We start from the raw sequence: 12,223 nt of genomic DNA on the forward strand, positions 1-12,223 counted from the left end.
TATATGTATCTGTAATTCATTTTTTAAACCTTGTATTCTCTTAGTTTCGCACTGTTGTTGCTAACCAAATACTAGAGTTTACATTTCATAAGAGGTCCCATTTCAGTGTATACTACGGGACCTCCTTCTGTATATTCTTTTTTGTACATCTTATTATAAAATAAAAAAAACTTGATTTGATTTGATTTGATTTGATTAGTACAAATCGCATTCATTATAATGTGACTGCTGTGGTTCAGAATCAATCCTGTGATCTCGTGCAAAACGGCACGCAGTGGTGGATCCAGAAGGAGGTTGTTAGGGGCAATCGCCCCCCATCCACCCCCAAAGCCTTTCAGTAGCCAATCACTCTCTCTTAAGTGCTTGTCGTCAACCTGCTATCACCAGTTAGGAGAAATTAGTGGGATTCCTTAGAGCATACAGTAATAGTAATTATGCTATGATAGAGTTTTTGTGCTAGTAAAAATAACAAGGAAGTAATGACTACGCCCCTCTCTCTGGTGTTACTTTAAGCGACCCCCCTCTTTTTAAAATGAGTGATTGGATCCGCCCCTGCCTGCACGACCCATTGCGCTCTACCCTAGGGGCAGAATAGAGATGCACACTTTTTTCTTTTAAATCATTACTTCATATACAAATAAAGACAGTCGCATTTACACTGATGATTTTTAAAATTACGTGTTTACGCCAATAAAGCATGTAGATGCGACGATTGGTATACCATCCTGAACATTATTGCTCTTATGCTCTACAGTAGAATGCTGAATAAAGTCTCTTCCTGCAACAATAGTTTAAAAATAACCTCTTCGTGGTGAATCGGAGATGTGACATTTAATCTGTTTTCGCATCTAGCATCGCACACAATACCAACTCAAAAAGAAGTATGACAAACGCAAGCAATACTAATACGACTTCCGGGTTGTTTAAATGTAAATAATGAAATTCACAGGCATAAAACAGCGTAAATATGGTGCTACTATATGTACATGCGACAAAGTGTAACCTCAATACTAATTATGCAAATTCAATTAGTTCTATGACTATGGAAATCACCAGCAATGTTTTTACTGAACGATATTACCCTCTTCATGAGATGCAATAAAGCACCACATTTGAATTATACAACTTTTTTGTTTACAAAGTTTACGCATTTGTTATCAGATCAATTGCGATGTGTTTGACAATCTGTGCAAATGCATGGCCATTGAAAAAGCAACTGTTCAATCAGAGCAAAATATTCTAGTCATTACAGTAAAGTTCATTACGTTGTTCCACCATCCTGACACGCCGAAAAAAGTCCGAATACTTCAGAAGTATCTTAATTTCTAGACATTTGACATTCAGGTATTCGCAGGTTGTTATAAAGAGGTAGTAAAGAAGCTATGTAAGGAGTAAAAATGGAGCTTAATATAACATTGTTCCGAGGCCAGCAAAAGAGCTTAAGACCTGGAAAAACAGTGAATATCCCTTGGTTTTAGTGAAGGATGGTAAAACTCTACTGTCAAGAATTAGCAAAAGCGTTCTTACTCATAATCAAGAAAAGCATTGCTGTGGTTTTTCTGCTAAGGAAACATGTTGTTTTTGTCCACGAAGGCCTCCTCAAGGTGTGTTATAGCATCCAAAGATAATAATTATTTTCACCTCTACAACTAACTCTAAGCAGACTAACTTCCTAGTTGAAATGTATGGCTGCGAGAGGTAAATCGAATTCTTTTATCATGCATATAATGGTCAGCAACGTAGGTTCCTTCTGCTTTGCTGTGCATGAACCTGCCAGCACAGAAACTTATGCAAGTAGAAAAGATCTGTACATGGTGACAGACTCCGAAAAGTGCTGTGATCAAGTGCTCCCAGCTTTTTTTTTTCAAATGCAAATAACTTGCTCAAAGTGCCACAGCTGTATTTTTACACCTATTGACCAAATATTTAAGAGAAATACTATTATTTGTCTAATTTTACGTTGTGCTATAATCAGTGGGCACGGAGTACCATTTGGGTGCTTTTGAAAAACTAATGGACAGCCGTTGTTGATCGTCTGAGCATGTTTTCACAACTCCAGTGAAGAGGAATGCCCACTACTGCAGCGATATCGACACGTTGGCGCGAGGCGCGAGCTAAGGCTTCCTGGTTGCTGCTACGGCGCTGCCCGTATACCAAGCCAGCTCTTGCTGCTTTTGTACCGACGCTGCTCCCGCTTTTAACCTTGCATATACATTATGCTCTGGTGGAGAATTCTGCGGTTTTCTCCGGACCTGGAACTGCGTAGCCGAAAGCTACTGTCCGTCATGCCTGACGACGTTGTCTTCATACCCCCACCAGCTTCGCCACGCAGGGGTTGTCGCGGTGTCCAGCTCTTGCGAGAACCTGACATATTCAGCGGCACCGACGAGAAAAATGTTGAGGATTGGCTTGAATTTTATAAACGAGCCAGCGCTCCTAACAATTTGGACGATCACACGAAGCTTGGTACCATGACGTTTTATTTAACGGATGTTGCCAAGCTATGGTACAGAAACCATGAGGCAGGTATCCCCACTTAGACGACCCTGAAAACCTGCATCGCAGATGTTTTTGGACGCCCTAGTGTGCGGAAACTTCGCACAGAACAACGCCTACAAAGCCAGTCCCAACAAAATGGCGAGACATTCGCCCGCTACATCGAGGACATCCTCGACCTCAGCCGGCGTGTCGACCCAACGATGGCGGAAATTTACAAGATACGACATATCATGAAATGCATTTCGGACGACGCTTTCTATATGCTGCTCTCGAAGAATCTTGTCACTGTCTCTGAGCTCATCGAGTTGTGTATGAGTTTCCACGACCTCCGACAACAGCGTCTGCTCACGCGTCGCCCTAACGTCCCGGATGACACTCTCTCAAGCCTGACCACTACCTCTGACCTTCAGTCGCTACTATCGCAGACAAAGGAGTTTGTTCGTGCTGAGGTCGTTCATCAGTTATATGTTGCTGCTATCAACAGCCCGCCAACCACCGTCACATCTGCCAGCAAACATTCGCCAGGTCATCTAGGAACAGGTTTGCTTGGCTCTGCCATCTGCCCATGACACTTCACTGTTGCCGAACCCTGTTACCTGTGCCGAGGTAAATGCTCCCCTAAGCTATGCTGAAGCGGTTGCTCAACCACCTCTTCAGAGATTTACGTCACTACCATCAGCCGTGCCGCAGCGACCCACTCCTTGATTCGCTCAGGTAAGGTCCGTTCAGAGTAGTGAAAATGGCGCACACCCGACACTTGGACAATATGCGCTGCTTGTGGCCTACCTGGCTACATAGCCCGATACAGCCGTCGGCGCGTCCCTGTCTACCACCAAAGCTACCACCAGTGCTTCGAACCTGCCCTTATGTGCCACCATGCCTTTCATTCACAGGCTCTCAGCCCGCCGAGAGATGTCATCGCACACCGACCACCACCCTCCTCTTAACCACCACTCACCATCGCCTCGACGCCGCTCCCCATCACCGATGTGTTGTCGTCCTTCAACGCCGGAGCGAAAAAACTGATTGCCACAGTTTTAGAGGCAGGAACTGCGTCGCCCGCGAAAAGACCAATTCCTCTTTCTTCACCAAGGAATGTTCTAGACGTATATGTGCACGGCGTCGCTGCACTCACTCTTCTCAACACTAGTGCCGCAGTTTAAGTGATCAGTGCCAGACTGTGCCACTTGCTCAGAAAAGTTATGACGCCACTAGCAAGTATATCACTTTCGTATATATATATATATATATATATATATATATATATATATATATATATATATATATATATATATATATATATATATATATATATATATATATATATATATATATATATATATATATATATATATATATAATGCCACGTTTCCATTTCCCAAGTTTTTGTTATCGTCCCAAAACACCACACGATTCTCAGCGCAAACCGCGCCTGCAGTTTTCGAGAGAATTCCGGACTGTAGTAGATCATTTCGATAAGATCACGCCCACTGTGTGAATAGTACAGATTGTTCTGGAACGTACGCCGCCGCCAGCGGTAGCGCTAGAACATTCGACGGCGGGAGTATAAATGCCGACGCGCTTCGCCGCTTGTCAGTTGTTGATCGAAGGCCGACGCTCCGTTCGCCGCTATCAGTCTGAGACTGCTATCTGTGCGAGACTGCTGCTGTAATTGGACTTTCTGTTTACCGGGCACAGGTTCACCCAAATAAACAGTTAAATCCCAACAAGAAGTCTCCTGTCTTCGGCCACGTCACGACCCCGTGACATTTGGTGGAGGTGCTGGGTACACGGCTTGACGGGGGCGTCCGGCATGTCCTTGTTATGTGAGGACATGCCGGGACTGTCAGCGACGCAAGACACCGCCGACAAGGCCAGCGGGACTTCTGCAGCCAATTGATCCACGTTGCCGACTTTTCCAGCAGATTGGTATGGACCTACTGGGGCCGTTCCCGACGTCAGCTTTCGGAAACAAGTGGATCGTGGTAGCTACCGACTACCTCACCCGCTACGCCGAGACAAAAGCCCTGCCAAAAGGCAGTACATCCGAGGTAGCTAAGTTCTTCGTCCAAAATATTGTCCTACGTCACGGCGCCCCGGAGGTCCTTATCACCGACAGAGGAACGGCATTCACTGCCGACTTAACTCAAGCGATCTTGGCATACAGCCAAACAAACCACCGCCGGACGACAGCGTACCACCCACAGACCAACGGCCTCACCGAGCGCCTTAACAAGACGATCGCCGACATGCTGTCAATGTACGTCGATGTCGAACACAAGACGTGGGACGCCATTCTTCCGTATGTGACCTTTGCATACAACACGGCGGTGCAGGAGACGACGCAGATATCTCCATACAAATTGGTCTACGGAAGGAGCCCGGCAACGACGCTCGATGCCATGTTACCCAACGTCACCGACGAAGAAAACCTCGATGTGAGCGAGCACCTTCATCGCGCCGAAGAAGCCCGACAACTTGCGCGGCTCCGTATCAAGAATCAACAGACGACCAACAGCCACCGTTACAACCTTCGACGACGCTTCGTGGAATACCAGCCCGGTGAACGTGTTTGGGTGTGGACGCCGATACGCCGACGTGGACTAAGTGAAAAGCTTCTGCGACGGTACTTCGGACCGTACAGGGTGGTTCGACGTCTCGGCCCACTTGATTACGAGGTTGTTCACGACGGCATCACGAACTCTCAACGACGCCGATCGTGACCTGAAGTCGTCCATGTCGTGCGCCTCAAGCCGTTTCATGCGCGTTAACAAACTGAAACAGTGTTTTTTGTATTATTATTGTATCGTAATTTATTCATTATAATTTCTTGCATTATTGTTGCACCTTCATCTTTAGTTAAAGCATCGAGACGATGCCTTTTTCAGAGGGGGGCAATGCCACGTTCCATTTCTCAAGTTTTTTTTATCGTCCCGAAACACCACACGATTCTCAGCGCAAACCGCGCCTGCAGTTTTCGAGAGGGTTCCGGACTGTAGTAGATCATTTCGATAAGATCACGCCCACTGTGGGAATGGTACAGATTGTTCTGGAACGTACGCCGCCGCCAGCGGTAGCGCTAGAACATTCGACGGCGGGAGTATAAATGCCGATGCGCTTCGCCGCTTGTCAGTTGTTGATCGAAGGCCGATGCTCCGTTTACCGCTATCAGTCTGAGACTGCTATCTGTGCGAGACTGCTGCTGTAATTGAACTTTCTGTTTACCGGGCACAGGTTCGCCCAAATAAACAGTTAAATCCCAACAAGAAGTCTCCTGTCTTCGGCAACGTCACGAGCCCGTAACAATATATATATATATATATATATATATATATATATATATATATATATATATATATATATATATATATATAAATTTATCACTTCGTAGTATAACACTTAGACTACTAGGCCTGACGTACTGAACAGCTTCTTTGCAGACACGTCAACTTTTTCGCAACATGCTCAGCTTCTACGGCTGCTGGACAAGTTCCGTTCTTCCTGTGGCTGCCAGCATACTCCCCTCGGCCGCACGTCAGCTGTGTGTCACCGCATCAACATGGGTATCAATGCGCCATTGCGTCAAAGACTCTATCGCGTGTTCGCAGCGAAGCGCACGGTTATCGATGACCAAGTAGCTGACATGCTCAAGCGTGGCGTCATCCAGTCTTCGAGTATCCCCAGGGCAGCTACAGTCGTTCTCATTAGGAAGAAGTCCGGGTCAATTAGCTTCTGTGTTTACTGCCGTCATCTTAACAAAATAACTCAAAAGGACGTTTACCCCTTAGCGAGGATCGACGATGTTCTTGACTGCCTCCAAGGTGCGGAGTTCTCTCTTTACTTACGGAGTGGCTACTGGCAAGTCTCTCTGGCACCTGAAGATCAGCCTAAGACGGCCTTTTTCACACCTGATGGCCTTAACGAATTTCGTGTCATGCCTTTTGGTCTTTGCAACGCGCCCACAACATTTGAGCGGATGATGGACAATCTTTTGCGTGGCCTGAAGTGGAAAGCATCCCTGTGCTACTAGGATGACGTGGGTATATTTTTAAAAGATTTTCCAACGCATCTTCGCAGGCTAGAAGAAGTACTGCAGTGTCTAACTGATGCCGGCCTTCAGCTCAACCTGAAGAAATGCCGCTTGGGCACAAGTCAGCTCACCATCCTCGGCCAAGTTTTCTCTAAAGACGGTATTCTTCCTGACACCGCCAAGCTTCGGGCAGCTGGAGAGTTTTGTAAACCTGCGTCTCTGAAGGATATGCATAGCTTTCTTGGCTTCTGTTCGTATTTCCGCCACTTTATTTGGAATTTTGCGATGATCACCTCCCCTTTGACTGAACTTCTACGCAGTGACTCAAAAAGTTACGCTTGGTCACCCGCCTGTGACGATGCTTTCGAAAAGTTGCGCCACCTGTGAACCTCGCCGCCAATCTTGCGTCACTTCGACCCGACTGCTCCAACTGAGGTACACACTGATGCCAGCAGTGTTGGACTCGGTGCTGTGCCCGCATAGCGGAAATCAGGATTCTAAGAGTACGTAGTCGCATACGCAAGCCGTACCCTCACCAAAGCGGAAAAGAACTATTCTCTGACAGAGAGGGAGTGTCTGGCAATTTCATGGGCTCTACGTAAATTTAGACCGTACCTATTGGGCCACCCCTTCGACGTAGTCACCGATCACCATGCGCTTTGTCGGTTTTCCACATTGAAAGACCCTTTCGGCTGTTTAGCTCGCTGGGTTTTGCGGTTGCAAAAGTTGCAACATGCGGTTGCAACATGCGTGTTGTCTACAGGTCTGGCCGACGTCACACTCACGCCGACGCCATATTACGTTCACCTGTGTCCTCCGAAAGCTCTGCATGTCTATCTGCTGTGGACGAAATGGTAGCGTTCCCAGAAAACTGCGACATGGCATCTGAGCAACGTAAGTGTGACTGGATGAGCGCTCTTCTGCGCTTCCTTTCAAACCCGTCGACTTCTCCATCTTCTCGAATGTTGCGATATCAAGAGTCTCACTTTGAGGTCCGCGATGGCCTCCTTTATCGCAGGAATTGCAAGTTCGACGGCCGAAAGTGGTTACTCGTCATACCTCGCCATCTTCGTGCTGCAATATCTTCATCTTTCCACGCTTACCCCCAGTGTGCACATGCGGGCGTCTTCAAAACATACGCTTGGCTTTCCCCCCGGTTTTATTGGTGAGGTATGTACAGCTTTGTACGCAAATACATTCAGTCATGCCCGCAGTGCCACTGATGCAAAGCTGTCCCTCATCACGCCTCTGGTCCAATCCAGCCAATCACTTGCTCAGCCAGGCCTTTCGACTGCGTTGGGATCGATCTGTGTGGGCCTCTGCCATTCACGGCTTCCGGAAGCCGTTGGATCGTAGTCACTGTCAACTACTTGACGCGATAAGCAGAAACAGCTGCTTTGCCTGCGGCCACAGCACGCGACGTATTTTTTTTCCTCCGAAACTTCATTCTCCGTCACGGCGCACCGCGTGTACTGCTCAGTGACAAAGGACGCGTATTCCTCTCTGAAGTCGTCAACGTACTCCTTGCCGTATGCCGTATCATTCACCGGACTACCACCGCCGACCATCCGCAGACGAATGGATTGACGGAAAGATTCAACCGTACCATTACGCCATCCACAGGCCAGCGTTTTCAGGGTCGTGAAACCATTCACGTACAGCGGTTAAAACCTTATTATGATCCGCTCGTACTCTGTTCTCTGTGAGTCTTTTGTTTTGTTTTGTTTCCCTGGGAGGTTGGCTCATACCCACTCAGGGGGATTGGCCAAGAAAGTGTAGTGCAGTTTTTCTGTGATCATTTTAACTATGTGTAAGGAAATGGAATTATAATAAGACTAATGTAAATATAAAAACAACATAAAAATAGCAAACGAAAAAAAAATCAAGTTGAGCAATTTTGAGATTTGAGGTGTTATGATTACCACTCAGCTGCGTTTACTTCACTCTGCCCTGGGGAGTAATAAATAGTTTTTTTTGATTGAAGATCACAAAGGTATACGCTCGGTTGCCTGAATATAATCGCAAACGGCATTGAAAGCATCCCTGTGGCAATGTCCCAAAGATGAGGCGCCAAAGCTTAGCGCCGTTTCCGCCGTCAATCTTAGGCCTATTTTCCGAAATGGCATAACTAGTAACCTTTTTCTAAGTATCTCGTAGCGGCGACAATACAAAAAATAGTGATCTAGTGATTCCATTTCTCCGCAGAATGCGCAGAGGGGTGATGTCTGACCAGCTCTGTGTAGATACAGGTTTAGGGGGGGGACACGACATTGAAATTTAGTAATTAAGACTTCGAGCTTTCTGGACTGACTCCAGTGGTGTTGCCATGGAAACATGAGGTGGTTATAGTCTGTCCATGTAGTTACTTTTTCTATCGTATCAGTGGAGATTGCTGATTTACGATATCATATAGCCGTGATATATTCAACATCTGGCAGTATGGACAAAACTGGCCCATCAAGTGCGGCTCGTGCTAAGGAATCGGCCAATTCATTTAATTTTAATCCACAGTGTCCCGGAACCCATAGTAATCTCAGGAGTCTCAACTGCGGGGGCACTAATGTTTTGAATGTGCTTAGAATTCGAGAGTTCTCTGAAGCTGTCAGAGCTGCACAAACTGAAAGAGAATCCGTCATTATTACTGCGTTGTTTTGATTTAATGGAAGTTTTCGAAGAGCTAAAATAATCGCCAAGAGCTCCGCTTCAAAAACTGGAGTAAAATCAGGCAGTCTCACTGAAAAGGACCAGTCAAGCAAATCAGAGGCAATGCCTACACCTGCCCTTTGATTATTTACGGAAGCATCTGTGGCTATTATATTTTTAGTTTCTGCATGCTCCAAGTAATCTAATATTATGCTATTTAAAAATTTAGGGATTGTAATTTGGCGTTTTGGGGGAATATATCATCATACTCAATAATAACATGACAATTCGAGTCATTAGTCTCAATTACATTTCTAATGTTCACATTTATACTTTGTAGATTTTTTTGTACAAACATTATCTGAGGTGTGTGAAACCGTGGCCAATGAGCAAGAAAGAAGGCGTCTGGGTTTGCGATAAAAGCATATTGAGATCTTTTTGCCGGTAAGCTATAAAATTTTAAAAATGCTTGTATGGTCAAAATTCGAAATCGACAAAGTAGTGTAGGCAGGCGCGCTTCCTGGTACAGTACGTTGATAGCCACAAATCTAGGGAGTCCCAGACACATTCGCAGTGCTTCTCGCTCCAAGACAACTAGAGGTTTCGTTTTATAAGCAGGGCCACCCGAGAATAATATGCAGCCGAATTCCATGATGGGGCGCATGTACATCTTGTACAACGTTATCAAGGCGTGCCTCCGTAACCCATATTTCCGGTTACTTAGCTTGTGTAGTAAGCCTGAAGCCCGCTGTGCTTTGGTAGTTATATACTCTATGTGAGGACTCCAGTTAAGTTTGTCATTATAAATGATTCCCAAATATTTTATAGAGTGTACTTGTTGGATGGGTTCCTGTTTATATAGAATTGAAATTGAAATTGGTTCTGCAAGCGGAAAAGCCATGAGCGCGCTTTTGTTGACATTTAACAATAACGAAAGCGACTGCAACCAAATTTCTAACATGTTATTATATCTTTGTAATTTAAGTTGTAATGAGTAAATGCCAGAGTCAGCAGCAAAGAATGCGATGCCATCAGCATAAATGTAGACAGTAACTTCTTGATCTGTTGGAATTGTGCTCATTAAAGCATTAAATAATACTGGAGATAAGACTGCTCCTTGGGGAACTCCGCGCGTTTGTTTAAATCTAGATGAGGAACATCCATCCTTGACGCAGTAGAATTCTCTTGATTTTAAGAATTCTGCCACCCACTCAATAAAATATTGTGGGAAGTTCCATCTCTCTAGCGTATTTAACAATATGAAATGCTCCACACTGTCATACGCCTTGGCTATGTCAAGCGTTACTAAAGCAGCGTATTGACTTCTTTTACGCGCGAGCTGTATTCGGCTCTCTAAATCAGCATGGGCACACCAAATTGAGAAATCACTACGAAAGCCGATTTGGTTCGATTTTATTACTAAATTGTCTGCCATCCAGATACTTACTCGGCTATGTAGGACCCTCTCTACTAGTTTGACCATGTTAGATGTTAGAGAAATTGGTCTGATATTATTGACTGTTAATCCTCCACCCGGATTTTTTAGTATAGGAATCACCTTTGCTATCCTCCAATCCTGCGGCACCCATGAGTTTTTTAAGGAGTAGTTAATAACATTGGCGACGTCTCGAGGCGATAAATTCAACAGAATTTTAATCATGGGTACTGTGATTCCATCTGGGCCAGGAGATGCACAGGGTAAATGTTTAATGACGTTGGATACTTCAGTCTGTGTCACTTCTTCAAAGTCAGACTTTGTCGTCGACTTGTGCCAGTTGTTTGGCACTACTGAAGTGAATCTGCTTTACAGACCTTTACCGATTGCCTCTAAGGTAGTGGTCATTTCTTGTGCCGACAGATTATCACAAGCTACATTAACTGGTGATGGCAAGATTTTCCGAGCTCTCATATATCGGAACAGTGCTTTCATATGTTTAGGCTTCGACAGGTATTCATAATGTCTTCTGTCATAATCTTGTTTAGCTTGAGCTACCGTTCTTTTAAAGCCCGCAGCAATGAATTTATAATCGGCCCAGTTTTGTGGGGATTGATTATGTAAGAGCTGCTTCCAAGCTGCCTGACGTCGTCGGTGCTCTCTTGTACATTCATCATTCCACCAACGGCTATATACTCTTTTTGTGGATTCAATAGTAAATTCAGCTCTTTTGTAGGATCGTTTAATGACTGCGTTTATTTTCAGTGCTTTTTTATCATCGCTCTCTTCCGAGTGAACAGCCAGTGCTGACTTCAGGTCATTTCTAAATTTAGTGTAATTTACAAATACTCTTACATTGGAACAAGATGGAATTATCGGACAAGAAATTTCAAAACTTATCGGTAAGTGGTCACTGTTAGTGCCACAGTCCAGCGCTTTCCAAGAAGAAGTAGTAATGGCTGAACTGACAAAACTTAAATCTAAGGCCGATCTGGAGTGATTACGAATAAATGTGGGGGTTCTGACGTTGAGGCACGTCAGGTCATTAGCCATTGCCCACTCCCACAAGCGTTTCCCACTAAGATCAGTTCTAAAACCCCAACTCGTGTGGTGGGAATTAAAGTCTCCAACTAAAACTTTGTCTTTGCACCACAATTTTGTAGCTAGATCCAAACTTCGTGTGTCTTGAACTCCATCCGGAAAATACATATTAACTAAAGTGAAAGGAGTGCAGTTGGGCAGTGTAATGTCTACTGCCAAAATTTCGCATTCTGGCGACATATGTTTGTATGAACATTTGACTTTCATACTAATGTTATTATTAATAAAGAGAGCTAGACCCCCACCTCTCGATGAACGGTCCAATCGAAAAGATTGAAATTTATTTAAATGGAACAAATTATGTACAGATAGCCATGTCTCTTGTAATGCTATAATATCAGGAGCGAATTTAGAAGTCAAGTATACCAAATCCGTAGATGCAGAATGGATTGATCGGCAATTCCAATGGAGAATCTTAAGCGACCCTATGGTTTCGAAAGAGCTGCTTCCGCTATAGCTTTCTCTAGAATGCTTTCTTTCAAGAAATCCCTCTTTGAAAGGCTCTCCTTTTCTTT

This window comes from Rhipicephalus microplus, chromosome X (genome assembly GCF_043290135.1).
Source record: "Rhipicephalus microplus isolate Deutch F79 chromosome X, USDA_Rmic, whole genome shotgun sequence".
In the NCBI taxonomy this organism is placed as follows: Eukaryota; Metazoa; Arthropoda; class Arachnida; order Ixodida; family Ixodidae; genus Rhipicephalus; species Rhipicephalus microplus.